At 32.1% G+C, this 18478-nt stretch overlaps 1 protein-coding gene across 1 annotated transcript in view; it reads right to left on the bottom strand.

Annotated features, from left to right (window-relative positions):
- The window catches only part of LOC141300237 (mitogen-activated protein kinase kinase kinase 3-like), a 76857-nt gene that overhangs the window by 49194 nt on the left and 9185 nt on the right, over window positions 1–18478 (bottom strand). The window lies entirely within an intron of this gene.

Below are 18478 nucleotides of genomic sequence, written 5' to 3' on the forward strand. Positions count from 1 at the left end.
AAAAAAAGAAAAGAAATATCTAATATAAATATAAAAATAAATATTTATTGTATTATTGCACTTATAATCTTAAATTATAATTATTGTTATTTAAATTATAACTATAATATAACTATAATAAATTATAACTATAATAATTTCTATTATTATTTATTCAAATATATTTTTACAATAAAATAATATTATAAAGAAAAAAAAGCCTCAAAGTTTTTTTTTTAAATAAGAAATATAATTTAGCATAATATATTATATATAAATATATATTTCTTCTATTATTATTCTTATGATCATATCAAGTCAAAGTCAAAATGATGGGTAAAATATTATAAAGAAAAGAATCTCCAAATTTGTTTTATAATTTTTTTTTTTTTTATTTAGCATAATATATTTTTAAAATCGAATACTACATAATATCAAAAAAAGGTAGGAGTTATTGTTTATCATAGAATATTATTTATTTTATTATTCTTCCTATAATTTTAAATTTTAATTGCTTAGCTTAATATATTATTATTTCTTTTATTGTTACATTTATAATCTTAAATTAGAATTATACTTACTGTAACTTTAAATTATAACTATAATAATTTCTATTATTATTTATTTAAAAAGAAAATCGTATCAAGTCCAATTCAAAATGGTGGGTAAAATATTATTATGAAGAAAATAAATATTGTTTAGCATAATATATTATAAAAAAATCTAATTTTACATAATATTAAAAAATTGAGTTGTTGTTTATCAAAATATATAATTACTTATTTTATTAGTCTTCTTATAATCTCAAATTATAATTATTGTCCTTTCAAATTAACTATAGATGATATATAATACATTTTTATTATTTAGTCAAAGACTTTTTTCCAATAAAATATTATTATAAGTATATGTTTAAAAAAAAATATTGTTTAGCATAATATATTATTATTTCTTGTATTATTACATTTATCATCTTAAATTATAATTATTGTTACTTAAAATTATTAATTAATTAATTACTATAATAATTTATATTATTATTTATTCGAAATAGATTTTTCCAATGAAATATTATAATAAAGATTTTTTTTTTAAGCTTAGCATGATGTATTATTATTTCTTCTATTATTATTCTTATCAAGTCAAAGTCAAACTGGCAGGTAAAATATAAAGAAAAGAGCCTTAAAAAGTTTTTTAAGAAATATTATTTAGCATAATATATTATACAAATCTAATATTACATAATATAAAAATAATATAATTATTGTTTATTAGTCTTCTTATAATCTTCTTATAATTATTGTCATTTCAAATTATAACTATATATAATATATAATAATACATTTTTATTATTTATTCAAAGATTTTTTCCAATAAAATATTATTATAAGTATATATTTTTTTAAAGAAATATTGTTTAGCATAATATATTATTATTTCTGGCATTATTACATTTATCATCTTAAATTCTAATTATTGTTACTTTAAATTATAACTAGAATAATTTATATTATTTTTTATTCGAAATATATTTTTCCAATGAAATATTATAATAAAGATTTATTTTTTAAGCTTAGCATGATGTATTATTATTTCTTCTATTATTATTCTTACAATCTTATCAAGTCAAAGTCAAACTGGCGGGTAAAATATTATTATAAAGAAAAGAGCCTAAAAAGTTTTTTTTAAGAAATATTATTTAGCATAATACTTTATACAAATCTAATATTACATAATATAAAAATAATATAATTATTGTTTATTAAAATGTTCTTTTTATAATCTTAAATTATATTGTTATTTTAAATTTAACTATAATAATTTTTATTAAGATAATTTTCCAATAAAATATTACATTTGTTATAATTTAAAATAACAAAAATTATAATTTATATAATACAGTTATAAGAATTATAAGAAAAATTACACATTTGTATAAAGAAAATACATCATTCCTTTTATTTGAGATTTTTAAAAGTGGACACTCTTATAAGTCAATGACTCAAGTACATTTGTACTAATCATCTGCCTCAATTTAAAAAATAAACACACACACACACACACACACACAAACAAATGGGGTAACTTCATAGCTCAATGCACCTTTTTTCCAGAAAATAAATTCTAAGAAAATGTGATTATTTATGAAAATATGTCATAATACAATTCTATTCATAACGACCCACTGTAAGCAAATCATAGCTGGCCATAGACAGTGTGTCTGACTGCCAACAGCAAACACAGCCATCATCTCTTAGTCTTATTTCGTGTCATTCTTCAGATGAGAGAGACACTCGTGGTGTTGTCTTTGAAGACAGAAAGTGCCCTCTTGCCCTTGAGACATTGTTAAGCCACATCGAGCGGGATAAAAGTGGAGGGAACGCTAAAGGTAGCGACCACGGAGCTCTTCAAAGACGACTCGAAGAGCTTTTAATACCAGACAGCGAATCTGTCACCAGCAGCCACAGGCTGATCTGAGAGCAGTTTTTCATATTCTGACACATGAAAGGCAAGACAATGAGATCTATTTTTTTCTCCATTTATAATTGTCAGCTTCACGCAACAATATCGACGAGTCGCCCAGAGACACCGCAGAAAAGAAGAGCAATTACGGTCGTCGGCAAAGCGCGAAAGAGCCCTGAATTCAACAGGGTCAAAGTACAAAGTGCCAGCGAAAAGGTTACGAACATTTGCACGGAAAATAGCTATACAAATTGGAGCAATCTGTCTGCCCATACAAAAAAAAATGAGCCAAATATAGCGGCGCTGCTGCGGAGAGGCTGTTTCTCTCTCTTTAGATGGCTCTTGTAGTGATTATGTCAAATTACCTTGCTGGAAAAGATGAGTCTTGAGTAAACAGCACTTTCTGCAGCTGATGGGATGTGATTTTAAAAGCAGCTGAAGTTAAAAGGGGTTGACATGACAAGCTTTTTGTCAAGCTGTCTTAAATGATATGATTTCATTCGGCGTTACATGCTAACACAAGCATCACTGTTTAAAATCACTACTGAACCATGAACCATTAACCATTACGTATGGGCGACATTTTATATAAATATCCTAAGGGTGGGCGATATACTGTTGAGGTCATAAGTTTACATCCCCCTTTGAATTTTGAATTTGAAGGTCAGGGTAAATTTAACTTATTTTGTCTTCTGGGAAACATGTAACTATCTTCTGTAGCCTTTGAAGGGCAGTACTAAATGAAAAAATATGATATTTAGGCAAAATAAGAAAAATGTGTTCTGTCCAAAAGTTTTCAGCCCCGGCTTTTAATGCATAGTTTTTCCTTCTAAAGCATTAGTAAGAGTTTGAACCTTCTGTAATAGTTGCATATGAGTTGATCAGCTGTCCTCAGTGTGAAAAGATGGATCTCAAAATCATACAGGCATTGTTGGAAAGGGTTCAAATACACAAAAATGCTGGAAAACCAAAGAATTTGTGGGACCTAAAGGATTTTTCTGAAGAACAGCGAGCAGTTTAATTGTTCAGGACAAACAAGGGACTCATGAACAACTATCACTAAAAAAACACAGCTGTGGATCATTCAGGTAACAACACAGTATTAAGAAACCAGTGTATGTAAAATTTTGAACAGGGTCATTTTTATAAATTCAACTACCATTTTTCTTGTGTGATGCTGTGCTTCGTGTTTATGAAAACGTATCATTTGCATGTGTTTTTAAGCATTGTGGTTTAAAAACAAGTGATTTAAGCCATTGAAACTCAATCGACTGCGAAAGAGAACTCATTTTGCTATGAGAACCTGTTTTTAAACAAATGTCAGAGAGATTCACGCACATGAAGAACATGGGAGTACTGAACCAAGTTATTTTTGTAGGCCTTGAATGGTTAAATATACACTTGTGCGTGTCAAAATGCCGGTCTTTGTAATTATTCTCGTAAACAGTAATTTAGGTCTTAAGTGAAAGCAAACAGCTGAGAAAGAAAACATGTGTAGCAGTATATTGGATCTGGGAAGGTCTTAAAGTGACAGCAGTCTAATATTACTGCTGTCTGTCATTCATGTTAATCAAACAACAGAGAAAAAATATCTTACTGCTCATGAAAGAATTACATATTCAATTTACAAAATGAAGAACATGCAGTGTTTTTATACATTTGATTACTTTATACAATGTACGTAGCATTTATTTATTTGTTCTGCTCTATTTTTTGTTCTATTGCTTGTAATTTTTTTATTATTCTGATTTAATCACTGACTATTTACTTGTCTTCTGTGAGCTTGAGTTTTTTTTTTTTTTAATTTAGGCTAGTATTTTGTGAAATTGACACTGGTGACAAGAATTATGAAATTTGATGGTATCAAAACTTTTTGATATCATAAAGACCTTATTTAAAGCTAAAAAATTATATTGTGATATATGCTGTCACTATGAAATAAAATTACTCATTGTGATATAAGATTTTGGTCATATTGCCCACCCCTAATATACTGATGGCAATATAAAAGTAAGCAAACTTAAGATCATTTTAATTTCTTTTCTATTTGGCAATTTAAACCATGCAAGTCAATACAAAAAAGAACATTTTTATCTTTTTAAATAAAAAATTTAAAGAAAAAATTAAATATTTTAATAGCATTTCTAATTTAAAGTTTAATAGTAATAAAATTGTAATAATTTGACGTTTAATTCATTTCCATGAATCAGTTAAAACTGTCTGTTAATCAATTCAACTAATTGATTCGATGATTAATTTGACTTACTACTCAAAAAACATCCACTAAAGTGCCATTTTTCAAGTACTTGAATGTTTTAGTGAAACATTTGTAGGTAAATATTGCCATTTTTTACTATGTATTGTTGTAATGGTGCATATAATTGCTGTACCAAATGCTGTACCATCAATTTTGCGCCACAAGGAGTCTAAACGCCCCTGGATATCAAGTAAAATCCACACTGAGAAACTCCTTTAGTGGCTGCGGCATCATGACAAGTGACAGCATGTTTAGATCCTGCTAGGATGGCATCTAGCGTTACTTGTCTCTGCCATTTGTAAGCTCTTTCAGTAGCTGTGGTCTACTTAAAGCCTCAAAGGCACCAGGGCTAAAGTGGAGAGAACAAAGACTTGGGTCTTTAGAAAGTTTTATTCATCCACAGTAATTTTTCCAATAATTGCTCTTATCACTATTTAAAGCAGTGGAGACTTACATTGCTTTTCTTTTTGCCCTTCAACTATAAATGAGAAACAAAAGCCACACAATATGGCATTGTATTAGTATTTTATTTTCCGAGTTGCAGTAAAAATAGCAACAGGTAGCGGCAGTAGCTCACTGAGTGGAACCATTTTACTTCATTGAAATAATGGCACCCTCCATAGTCCAGAATATGTATTAAACAATGTGGATGTTTTAAATAACGCTAGCAATTCATGGGTTTTTGGCTGCATATTTTAAGAAGAGACATCATTTACATAATATACAAGTCTTAAAGCAAGACTTAATTCCTGGGGTTCCTTTTAATTTTGTTCATTTAGCCAAATGCAACAATGTGAGGAAAACATGCCGCTTGGTGCGGAGACATTATTGCTTTTCTAAGTTACTGTAGTTATGATTTTCGCCTGGCTAATGATAAAACACCCTAGCCTTATGATGGCAAGTTCTATTAAGATAGAACCACTCACATGTACTTCAGAAAACAGCTGTCATTCTATGAATACATCTTGTTTTCTAAAACGTTTGTTTTTAATTGCTGCTGTTCATATCTGACTGTCACATATGTTCACTTTAATAATGAAAAAACTGACACTGAAGACATTGTCTTATATCCAAAACAAGCAAAAAGACTGCAAACAGCTAAATAGCAGAGGAATGTAGGTTGAATTTGTGCCCTACATGTTTAATTACATAAAGTATCTGATAAAAGGTGCTTTTAATAGTGCAATAAAGAAAAGAGGTAATCGCTTCACAGGCATTCCTTTACGATGATACACACAGTTGCCAGTTACTACTGGAGTTTGGCTCAGTGGGAATCTTAACTCCGCCACACCTCCTCTGCCTGGCATTTCTTAAAGTGTCTTTTTCTGTCTCTAAGCCTCACTCAATGCTCTTTATTTTTCCCTCTTTGTTTCTAAAGCTCGCATGGTCCCTGAGTTTCTGCAGAAACAGTCAGCGCAAAAAAATGTCCTGGGCTCCTGACAGAAACACAAAAGGGTTTGCTGTAAGTTTCCAGAGCTCAAGCCAAGGCGTATGCTTAGTGCACACTCGCAGGGCAGAGCAGCACACAGTGTACAGCACACAAGATCCCAACGATCTCGGAGCACATTTGAGGAAGGATATTTAGTGGAGGAACACAAAAAAAAACAACACTATTGCAAAAGTATCAAGAGATGATTACAAACTCTTTACTTTGCACTTGAGGATCCTATTAACACTAAAAAACAAAACAATTCTAAGTGCATAAGGCTTTTTAAGCAGAAGACAAAAGAAAATTTATGCCAATAAAATATTAAAGATGTACAGTTGTGGCCAAGAGTTTTGAGAATTACATAAATATTGGAAATTGGAAAAGTTGCTGCTTGAGTTTTTATTAGGGATGCACCGATACGAATCGGCCGATCATGCTTGTGCGTTTTGTCAGTAAAGCCGGTTCTGTAATCAGCGGTAAATGCCATCAGGTGCGTGATTTCACGTTGAGCCGTATATACTACACACAGCCGTTGTTTACGGACGAGTCAGTGAACAACGGCTGTGTGTAGTATATACGGCTCAACGTGAAATCACGCACCTGATGGCATTTACCGCTGATTACAGAACCGGCTTTACTGACAAAACGCGCAAGTGATCGGCCGATACGTATCGGTGCATCCCTAGTTTTTATAATAGCAATTTGCATATACTCCGGAATGTTATGAAGAGTGATCAGATGAATTGCATAGTCCTTCTTTAAATTGTATAATGTTACAAAAGCTTTTTATTTCAGATAAATGCTGATCTTTGGATCTTTCTATTCATCAAAGAATCCTTGAAAAATGTGCTCAAACTGCTTTAAATATTGATAATAATAATAATATAAAAAAGTGATCACTTTGATCGCAGGAATAAATTACATTTTAAAATATATTCAAATAGAAAGCAGTTATTTTAAATAGTAAAAATATACCACAATATTACTGCTTTTGCTGTACTTTGGATCCAATAAATGCAAGCTTGGTGAGCAGAAGAGACTTCTTTACAAAACATAAAAAATCTTAGTGTTCAAAAACTTTTGACTGGTAGTGTATTTTTTAAAAATTCAATGAATCATAAACATAAATCAAATGCATGAATTATTAAGATAATTAAGTTATCAATCACTGTGCCAGCTTTTCAAAGCATCAACTGTCTTTGTTTCAATGTAGAACCATTGCATTATAGGCATCTCTTTCGATTTGAGGAATACGTACTGTCACATCTCCAACTTGGCTGCTCAAAATCCATTTAAAAAGGAACACACGCAAACACGCTGACCTTGCGGCTGCTATAAACACATTTAAGCACCGAGGGACTGACATGCTGCCAAAAAGCAGGTGGCCCTCCAACATGGCGGCGAGCATCGCGCTAAACCCCTCTGCCCTCGCTGCGTCTGGCACCAACTGCCAGCTCTCCAGCCCATCTGCTCGGTCACTCCACGCAGCACGAGAGCGGCCCGCTTACCCATGCGCCCACCGCACAAACTGCCATTCATGCCACACACGCCTGACGGCAACTCTCGAGATCGGTCTGACGTTCTGTCAAACCGCCGTTTGCTGAAGCATGTGCAGCTTGGCTCAACTCAACAACGATCCCAGGTTTTTAAAAAAAGCCACAGCGTGTGGGAAACCAATGAAAGAGCATGTGGGAAACTGAGTGTTTAGTTAAACGTAGTTAAATTAGTTTTAGGTTGTCTGACATTCACCATCTTCAAGGGTGAATATTTGGCGGGAACTGAGTCGGCTTTCATGCTACATTCTCTTCAACGTATTACATCACCCCTCCAAATAAAGTCAAGTCAAGGTGAGCCGGATTGTAGGGTATTTCCTGCTTTTCCATGAATTTTGAGGACGGCTCACCAGCTGCAGCTCCTAATGGCTTGTGGAAAGCCTTTCAGAGTGTTGAGGAGAAAAAAAACCCTCATTGATTGTAATTGAACACATGAGCAGCACTAATGTGAAACTGCATCTATTTGTAAAAGGGTTAGGAATGGCACGGTCTGTTGCAGCGAAACTCAATACTAGCTATTTTGTGGACCATGTGACATTGTCAACAGCAATAATCACAACCATATCTTCTTACAGTGCTAATATATGATAAAAAAAAAAAAATACAGTATAAACAGCGATATGTGACCCTGGACCACAAAACCACATTTTTTAGGATTTTTTAGAATAGGACAATATTTGGTCGAGATACAACTTTTTGAAAATCTGGAATCTGAGGGTGCAAAAAATCTAAATATTGAGAAAATCCCCTATAAAGTTGTCCAAAAGAAGTTCTTAGCAATGCATATTACTAATAAAAAAATTTAAGTTTTGATATATTTACTGTAGGAACTTGATATCCTAATGATTTTTGGTATAAAAGAAAAAAATCAATAATTTTGACTCATACAGGGTATTGTTGCCTATTGCTACTGGTTTTATGGTCCAGGGTCACATATTGTTACCATTTAAAATAGCTGTTTTCTATTTTAGTTTTTAAAATGTATTCCTGTGATGGAAAAGCTGAATTTTCAGCATCGTTTACTCCACTCTTCAGTGTCACATTATCCTTCAGAAATCATTCTAACATGTTTATTAAGTAAAGATCATGTTCCATAAAGATATTTAGTAAATTTCCTATTGCAAATAGGTCAAAACTTAATTTTTGATTAGTAATATGCATTGCTTACAACCTAATTTGAACAACTTTAAAAGTGATTTTCCCAATATTTCGATTTTTTTACACCCTCGGATTCCAGATTTTCAAATAGTTGTATCTCGACCAAATTTGGTCCTATCCTAAGATTTTGTATGCTTGTTTATTTATTTTTACATCCTAAAACACTTTAAGTTCATCTTAAAAACACTAAAAATGTAATGATACTGTTCAATGTCATTTTAGCAAGCCTCAAAATGAATATGCAGTTTTAAATATTCTACATTATAATGTCTAAATTAGCTCATCAACAAGGTCCAGATTTTTAATATTAGTGTACCATATGAATTACAATAAGAAAGTTAAGAGCGTGGCTAAAAACAGATCCTGTTTTGTGGCCCCTGGGCTTCCCAAAGTTGATCTTGCAGTTCTGCATTAAACTAGGAAATAGAAGACGTGACGTCAACATTACTTTGCCAAAGGATGATGTAATGCACCTGCGTGCAACTGAGTGAAAAATGTAAATGATCAAAGGTTTGAGAGAAAACCATGTGGGCAACAGAATGAAATGTTGACTCATAATGTAGTTAAACAACATTTTGTTGTTGTAATATTGTACATTTTAATGTTATGATGCCTTCATGTACTTCATGTTTTATTTTGATTCATTTAGACAAAAATTTTCATTCATCTATTCGTGACCCTGGACCACAAAACCAGCAATAAGCTGAATAAATAAGCTTTCCACTGATGTATGGTTTGTTAGGATAGGACAATATTTGACCTGAGATAGAACTATTTAACAATTTGTAATCTAAGGGTGCCTTTAAAGTTGTGCAAATGAAGTTCTTAGCAATGCATATTACTAATCAAAAAGTAAGTTTTCATATATTTAACATAGAAAATTTGCAAAATATATTCATGGAACATGATCTTTACTTAATATCCTCATGATTTTTTGGCATAAAAGAAAAATCGATAATTTTGACCCATACAATGTATTATTGGTTATTGCTACAAATATACCTGTGCTACTTAAAACTTAAAACTTGTAGCTTGCAGTTCAACATTAAACTAGGAAATATAGACGTGACATTAACCTTTCTTTGCCAGAGAATGATGTAATGCACCTGCGTGCAACTGAGTGAAAAATGTAAATGATCAAATAAAGGTTTGAGAGTAAACCATGTGGGCAACAGAATGAAATGTTGACTCATAATAGAGTTAAACATAATCTTTAGATACAGTAAATCAGCATAAATTATGCATTTTTATTTTTAAACATTGCAGCTTATAATGTTATGATGCCTTTATTTACTTTAGGGTTTTATTTTTAATTCATGTTAGGATAGGACAATATTTGACTGAGATAGAACTATTTGAAAATCTGGAACCTAAGAGTGCAAAAAAAAAAAAGAAAGAAAATCGCCTTTAAAGTTCTTAACAATGTATATTACAAATCAAATTAAGTTTTGATATATTTACTATAGGAAATTTACAAAATATCTTCATGGAACATGATCTTTACTTAATATCCTAATTTTTTTTAATATAATTTTGACCCGTACAATGTATTGTTGGCTATTGCTACAAATATACACTAGCCTTCAAAAGTTTGGGGTCAGTACATTTTTATTGTTTCTTTTTTTTAAGAAAGGATGTTTTAAGTTAATAATTAAAAGTTTATTAAGTTATTTAAGTTAATAATAAATATTAACTTATATATAACTTAATATATAAAAAATTTACATTGTTATAAAATATTTATATTTTGAATAAACACTGTACTTTTTAAACTTGTTATTCACGAAAGAATCCTGAAAAAAAAAATTACAGCTGCCAAAAAATATTTGGCAGCACAACTGTTGATATTATCCAACATTGATCATTCTAATAATAAATCCGCATATTAGAATGATTTCTGAAGGATCATGTGACACTAAAGACTGGAGTAACAGCTGATAAAAATTCAGCTTTTCATCACAGGAATAAGTTCTATTTTAAAGTACGTTAAAATAAAAAAACATTATTTTATATTGTAAAAACATTTAGCAATATTACTGTTTTTTTCTGTATTTCGAATCAAATAAACGCAGCCTTGACGAGCATAAGAGACTTCTTTAAAGACTATTACAAATCTTACTGACCCCAAACTTTTGAACGGTAGTGTATATACATTTATTATATTACGTATTGGTTAAATAATGATCACCTTATCTGTTTGGTCTCTATGAATTACTATAAGAAAGTTAAGAGTGTGTACCTAAAGAGATCCAGTTTTGTGCCCTTTGAGTTTCTCAAAGCTGTGCATGCAGTTCTGCATTAAACTAGGATACGTGACATGAACGTTTCTTTGCCAAAGAATGATGTAATGCACCTGAATTTCAAACGAAACCATGTAGGCAACAGAACAAAATGTTACTGACTCATATTAAGCACCAATAAAAAAAATCAAAAATAAAATATAACCTTTAAAATCAAATCCCCAATGTCAATAGGTCAACAGGTGCCAGACAGTACGACCAACCATCTTAACACCCACACACATCATCTAAATGACAAAAGCTTTATTTGTTGCCCCCGCAAGTGTGGTTAGATTCACAGTTCCTGCGATGAGTAAACCCAACAGGTCAGCGCTCACCGATAAGGACAACCCTCTTCCTTTGTCAGCGACTCGGTGACTCACAGGTTGTGGCGGCAGCTTTTCGGGGAAATGACACAACATCAGCTTTGCTAAAGCCAATTCCTTCTTGGGACCACCGAGGAGAGTCTTACTTGTATAATGCCAAGCCAATCTCACACCCTGAGCACATAATCTACTTTTCTGCATTGGGTTTTTTTTTTTCCACGGGTGAGGTGACACACACAGTCGCATATAAACACACTGACGCGCAAACTTCCACAGCACACTCCCTTAGCAGACAATTCATTCTGAAGTATAGATTCCTTGCCAGTGTACACACCTTGGTGTGGAGCCATGTCTGTAGGGGCACAAAAAAGCAGGCAGACCCAAGGAAGATACAAGGTTCACATGCATTTTAAAGCAAAAGGATGACTGTCATGCAGCTAAAGGAAGAGACAAACAAAAATTAATATGTGACCCTGGATCACAAAACCAGTCATAAGTAGCAAGGGTATATTTGTAGCAATAGCCAACAGTACATTGTATAGGCATATATATCAATTCCTCTTTTATGCCAAAAATCATTAGGATATTAAGTTAAGATCATGTTCCATGAAGATATTTTGTTAATTTTGTAACGTAAATATATCAAAACGTAATTTTTGATTAGTAATGTGCATTGCTTTTGTCCACCCTCAGATTCCAGATTTTCAATTCTAACAAACAATACATCAATGGAAGGCTTGTTTATGCAGTTTTCAGATGATGTATAAATATACATTTCTAAAAATTGACCTTTATGCATGGTTTTGTGATCTGGGGTCACATATGCCAATAATAAATAAGAATCTCTATGATAAAGATTATTAAAACTTTTTTTCAAATCTGCCAAGTTTTTAGAAATGTACTATTTGTATTCATGTCGTTGTTTTTTGAAAAAAAAAAAAACTTTTAATAAATAGTTGTATAACCATCAAACAAAAAGTACAATTGTATTTACCCTGAATACATTTTAATCGCTGCTTTAAAATTTTAATAGTGCTGTCAAATCGATTAATCGTGATTAATCGCATCCGAAATAAGTTTGTGTGTACATAATGTTTGTGTACTGTATATATTTATTATGTATATATAAATACACACACATGCATATGTATATATATATATGTGTGTGTGTGTGTGTGTATATATATATATATTTTATATTTTATATTTTTACTAGTTCTGGGCAATGATTAATCATGATTAATCCAAAAAAAAAAATCTGTATACATAATATGTGTGTATGTGCACTGTGTTTTTTTTATTATGTCTATATAATACACACACACACACACACACACACACGTATGTATTTAAGAAAAATATGTTACGTTTATATATTAAATATATTTATATATAATATACATTATATGAATAGAAAATATATGCATGTAAATTTTTCCAAGTATTTACTGTATGTGTGTGTCTTTATATATACATAATAAATATACACAGCACACACACATATATTATATAAACAAAACCTTTTTTTTTAGATGCGATTATCGTGATTAATCGTAGCCTAGCACTATTTTTAAAATATATTTTAAACTGTAATTTTTTTTTAGGTTTAGTTTATAAATTAAAAACAAAGACATACAGTCTGAACTAAACTTGCATTGCTACAAAAAAGAGAAAATTGTTTTAAAGAAGTGTTGATCTTGACAGTCATTTCTGGATGCTTTTGATGATATAATTTCCTGTTTTCTCTTCAAATGTTGGTTGCTCTACTTGACCTTGATTTTAGCAGGCAGAACATTTCAAATATTACTAAGCAGTTTCGTTAAAACAACAGTTTTTACAATAACAACAACACACATATTTGTATTTTAGTGGTTTGTGGTGACCTTCTTGAGAAACCCATTCTCAAAGACTTACTTTTAGTCATTATTTGGGTAGCACACATATTCTGAATGCCTTCGGCAGAATTCAAATTAGCCAATTTTAATCTAGATTAATTAATTCCAAGATTACAGTGAGATTAATCTAGATTAAAAAATGTATCTATGCCCACCACTAATATCTATATTAAAAATATTAAATATATTTAAATATAATATAAAATATATGAATATAAATATATACATGCAAATTTTATAAACGTATACTTTGTGTGTGTGTCTTATATATATATATATATATATATAATATACACAGTACAAACATATATTATGTCCACAAAAACTTTTTATTTTGGATGCGATCGTGATTAATCGCTGCCAAGCACACATTTTTACATGTACGAATCAAGTTAAGCATTTTACATTTATTAAATAATAATTCAATTTAAACAATATATTTTATTTGTGAACTCAGCTATTCTTTTTAATGGTATTTCACCAAGCTGATTACTCACTAAAAAACTCCCACAGATCATGTTTTCATGCCATTTTAAGTCTTACTTCAATGTAACAAAGTTGTTATGTGTAAGTGTGTGAGTTGTTCACTTACTTTTTTAAATTAGTCTTCCCATTAACGCCATTTTATTGTTCATTTAGACTGATTTGTGAACGTGGAACACACACGCACACAAGAGGCGGGATTCATTACATGAACCAATCACAGCCGAACATAACCAGTCCTATCCAATTATATCGCGATGGAGGAATTGCCTCCTCTCATATAATTTTCCCCCATCCATTCTCAATTACCCCCCAGAAAACTCACTGCAGGCTTTAGGGAATCTGTTAAAACTTAATGGGCTCAGGGGAGACTCCTGCTGTAACTTAACCTGCTAGTGTCGCTGTTGGACAATGTTTCTTTAGAAAAACAAGTGATATATACACGTATTAATGCTGTATTTTGTAAAAAACTGGTGTTGTTTTATTTTTGTATACACACTCACACACACACAACTACTACTTAATATGGTTCTTTTTCAAGAATTGTATTTGTTTAATTAGGCTTTTTTCTTCATTATGGTATCTCATAATTTAAATTTTATGCTCCCCAAAAATATTCCTGCCTGATCATATCTATAAATGGAGGACTGGCTAGCTGCATGTAATATAGACTGACCTGAACAATTAAATTAGACACAGCAAGCTCACCTCACAAAAAGGCATCATGAAGGAATTGTTGTCTTATGGCAATCATTATTTTCACACAAGGAATAAATTGTGACAGAAAACAAGCACCATCTGCGCAATAATATGTTGTTATCATTGTACAACGTGCACATGCACACAATTTCTTTGTTTTTCCACTCATTTGTGTTAATATATGGTAGCAGATGTCTCCAGGGCAGCTGAAATCATTACAACGGCAGAAATCTGCTCTGAACGTCAGTGGAATTTCAATGATTACCCTTCACTGTGCCTGCAGAGAGACCACTTTAGGTTTGAGCGCCACTCATGACAGGTTAAAAAGGGGATCTGACACATATCACTCGCTTTTGGTGATTGATGCTTTCGCAAGCAGAGGTTTTCACTAAGAGTCAATAACAATTCGACATGTTACAGAGTACATCCAGGTTTCACAACAATAACTGCTCTTAGATTAAATTAAACTGCCTCCGTAACACCTGACACTGGTAAACAAGAACAAGCCGAAACATTCAGAGTGATCTCTTTTAGGCATCACTATTACTATGGTATTTACTTGGTGTTAGGGGTTTGAGCTTGAATGCATTAAAGGGTATCGTTTACCCCAAAATAAAATTCTGTCATGAATTATTCACCCCCTTGACGTTCCAAACCCGTAAAACACAAATTAAGATATTTTTTATCAAAATCCGAGAGCTTTTTGACCCTGCATAGACAGCAACGCAACTGACACATTCAAGGCCCAGAAAGGTATTAAGGACCGTTAAAGGAACACTCCACTTTTTTTGGAAATAGGCTCATTCTCCAACCCCCCCTCCAAGTTAATAAATTGAGATTTACCGTTTTGAAATCCATTCAGCCGTTCTCCTGTTCTGGTGATATCACTTTTAGCATAGCTTAGCATAGATCATTGAATCCTATTAGACCAATAGCATCAAGTTCAAAAATGACCAACGAGTTTCCATATTTGTCCTATTTAAAACTTGACTCTTCTGTAGTTATATCGTGTACTAAGACCAGCGGAAAATGTAAAGCTGCGATTTTCTAGGCCAATAAGATTAGGAACTACACTCCCATTCCGGCGTAATAGTCAAGGAAGTTTGCTGCCGTAATATGGACACAGCAGGCGGAGTAATATCACGCAGCTTCACATGTTTCGGCCATGTTATGGCAGCAAACTTCCTTGACTATTACGCTGGAATGGGAGTGTAGTTCCTAATCTGATCGGCCTAGAAAATTGCAGCTTTACATTTTCCGCCGGTCTTAGTACACGATATAACTACAGAAGAGTCAAGTTTTAAATAGGAAAAATATCGAAACTCGTTGGTACGGTGGCCGAGAAGTGCAAAACACAACAACAAATCGCAACACAAAAAACAAATCTGAACACCAAATAACAAATCCAGAATCAAAATTACAAATTAGAAAACACAATATCAAATCTAAAAACAAAACGGCAAAGCATAAAACACAATAACAACTCCGGAAACAAAATATCAAGTCGGAAATCACAACGACAAACAAGAAAACACAACGACAAGTTAGAAAACAAAACGACAAATCCGTCAAAACGGAAAAGGTAGGTATTTTGTGTGACCGGCGTAGTCGCTGCTGATTGGACGCAACTCCTGTCAATCAAGACAAAACGCTCGATCGTCACGTGATTCACGAAGCCTCAAATAGTTCAAGTAAGTTCATAGCGGAATACATTGAGTTAGAGAGACAGAACTGCGATTTTTTGGTATTTAGTGACAATAAAATAATTTATTGACATTATTTATAAAATAATGTATACACGTATACGTAACTACATATGTAGTTGTAAAAGTGTTGTTTTTAAAAGATAAAATACGCTAATATTTGAGGATTAATGTGGTCAGCTATCCTCACCTGCCTTGTTAACATATTTTAGGCTGAAGTTACCATGGTAAAAGTCCGTGTTTGCTATGTAAACGACATTGTGGTCTGTTACTAAGGCAACTTCAGCCTCTCTATATAAATATAATTATATAAATATGATATAAATATATATGTGTGTGCGCGTGGGTGTTCTTACAACTTTTACGTTAGTCAAGTGCAATCACATCTTAATGTTCATTGTCGTTTTACTGATCTCATGGTAAATGTTAAGTTTGTTGTCTTACAAGTATATATATTTTAAGATTGAGTGAAAATGAATCTTGTTTAATGTTTTTAATCTTGTGCACCCCTCAATTATTAATATCTCAAATATATATTTGTGGTATATTTTAATTGAAAACAACTTAGAACATTTTTATACATTTAATCATATTTTTTATGCATGTTGACTTTTGTTATGCACTCATTTACAGCAATCAATTTAGACATTTATAATAAACTATAAAGAATGTTGTCCTTGAACAGTCTCCACTACAGTTTGCTGTGCTGCTTGGGAGTGCTCCAGTCACATAAAGCAGAGTGAATTCCCTATTGATCTAGAGAGGAGAAAAAAATGATGCATCGAGTTTTGTTAAATTTGCATTTATTTTTTAATGGCACTTTTTAGTATACACATTGTTTCTAGCAGCTTTACAGAAAATTAATGTATCTACATTACAAATAAGAGTTCTGTTAACAAGTGTATCAGTTTTAAATTATGTTAATATGGCAGAAATTTTCTGAAATTAAGCTATACAAATCATGCAGTTAATTAACGTCATGTAATAAGAAACAATGAACAAATTAAAGCATGATGTGATCATGATGATTACAATGCAAGGACAATTTATCAGTTTTGTATGTTTATTTAGAGTCTGCTTCATCTGAAGTCCTCTCAAGGGTTGGCATCATCTCTTCACAGGTGCTGGTCATCTGAAGTCTTCATAAAAAAGTGGATATATTCAGCAGGAGCAATCTATAGATTACATTAACAAATTGTGATGTAATCATACTTGGGAGCTGACACTTTTTTACTTCAGGTGGTTCTTGTTCTGAAAGCAGGATAGAAAAGGAGAATAACAGGAGAAATGGTTAAGTGATGCTCCCTCAAATTTCACTCCAGTGGCATCACTGATCCTTCACACAATAGTTCTTTAGTGGCTATAAAAATATAATAAATATAGTAATAATGTACTTACAATGATTACTGCTATGATACAATATACACAGTATACATTTTTGGAAAAAAATGGCCTACCATGAGTCCGAAATGAAAACTGCTCGCCTATTTTAACATTGTCAATCAATAAGTCCAGATCTATTAAATAACTCCCCACTCGAAAAAAAATCCCGTATTAAAAGCCTTAATTACACAACGATGGATAAAACGGCAGGAAGAGAATGCATAACATCCCGTAAATCTACTAATTAAGTGAGAAATATTCTATTAATAATCTGTTTTAATGCACAAGTTAAATTGATTAGCTGTGCTGATAGTATACAGTTCTGTTATATAAATGTCTTACCGTTTAAAAGTTGATCATTACGGTCACAGCGGTCTCTTCTGCTGCATCTCTACATCTCTTCTAGAACTGTACTTCCTGTATGTCTTGATTGACAGGAGTTGCGTCCAATCAGCAGCGACTACGCCGGTCACACAAAATACCTACCTTTTCCGTTTTGACGGATTTGTCGTTGTGTTTTCTTGTTTGTCGTTGTGATTAGGGCTGCAACAACGAATCGATAAAATCGATAAAAATCGATTACTAAAAGCGTTGGCAACGAATTTCATAATCGATTCGTTGTGTCGCGCGACGCAGAGACATTTGGTTGTTATTATATATATTAAAAAAAAAAATTGAGCGCAGAGCGGAGTGGACACATTCGGTCTCTCTCCCGCACTGATGCCAGCAGAGTTCGGCACCTCATAAGCTGTGTTTCCATCCAAAAATGCGAATTTAACTTATGCGCAAAACATTTGAGCATAAAGCACCGTTTCTACATTATATATATATGCTGCCCCGATTTATATCAAACATGTTTGATATTTAAGCC

Source organism: Garra rufa, chromosome 24 (assembly GCF_049309525.1).
Source record: "Garra rufa chromosome 24, GarRuf1.0, whole genome shotgun sequence".
In the NCBI taxonomy this organism is placed as follows: Eukaryota; Metazoa; Chordata; class Actinopteri; order Cypriniformes; family Cyprinidae; genus Garra; species Garra rufa.